This window comes from Penaeus monodon, chromosome 33, assembly GCF_015228065.2.
Source record: "Penaeus monodon isolate SGIC_2016 chromosome 33, NSTDA_Pmon_1, whole genome shotgun sequence".
NCBI lineage: Eukaryota > Metazoa > Arthropoda > Malacostraca > Decapoda > Penaeidae > Penaeus > Penaeus monodon.
In genome coordinates, this window is record NC_051418.1 from 29,350,368 (window position 1) to 29,351,049 (window position 682).

Genomic DNA, 682 nt, shown 5'->3' on the forward strand with positions numbered 1-682 from the left:
TCCAAGGAGCAGAAGGCCCGCCCCCTTCCTAAAACTCTCCCAGCTGGTTTAAAAGGACACACAGCGAAGGGCTCGGGGGAATGATTTCCTTTCGGCAGGGGATGAATGGCCAGGGATGGACGCAAAGACAAGGAATTTGTCCCGACGGAAGGGTGAGAGACATCGCTTACACCCATTCAGAATCACTCAGCATGTCAGCTTGACAGAAGAGGGTCTGACTCCCTCCCTTCCTTGGCATTTATGAACGTTAGGGCCCGGTCGCAGGAACCCGGAGCTCGGGACAAATGAACGTCAGAAGATCCTCGTGTGTTGCGAATCAGGGCAGATTTTGGTCACCGTGTCACATGCTTTTATTGTATTTTGGATTTTTTCTTTTTGTTTTCTTCCTATTTTTTTCTGTCATCCATTCGGTACGGACTTTTATACATATATTACACATATTCACGTCTTGTTCAGATGTAGAATTGGTGAGACTGAAGTTTCATTATAATAAATATTTTACAATCTCATATGACATACAGGTGATTTAGGTATGATTATCCAGATTTGGTCTCGAAGGTGATTGCTGGTCCAAATCCAAATCATTTACATTATATCATCCATATGGATGAACTCTGAAAAAATCACTGAAATGCGCTGAAACAATAAATAAACGTAATAGAATTATCAGTCTAACTCAGAT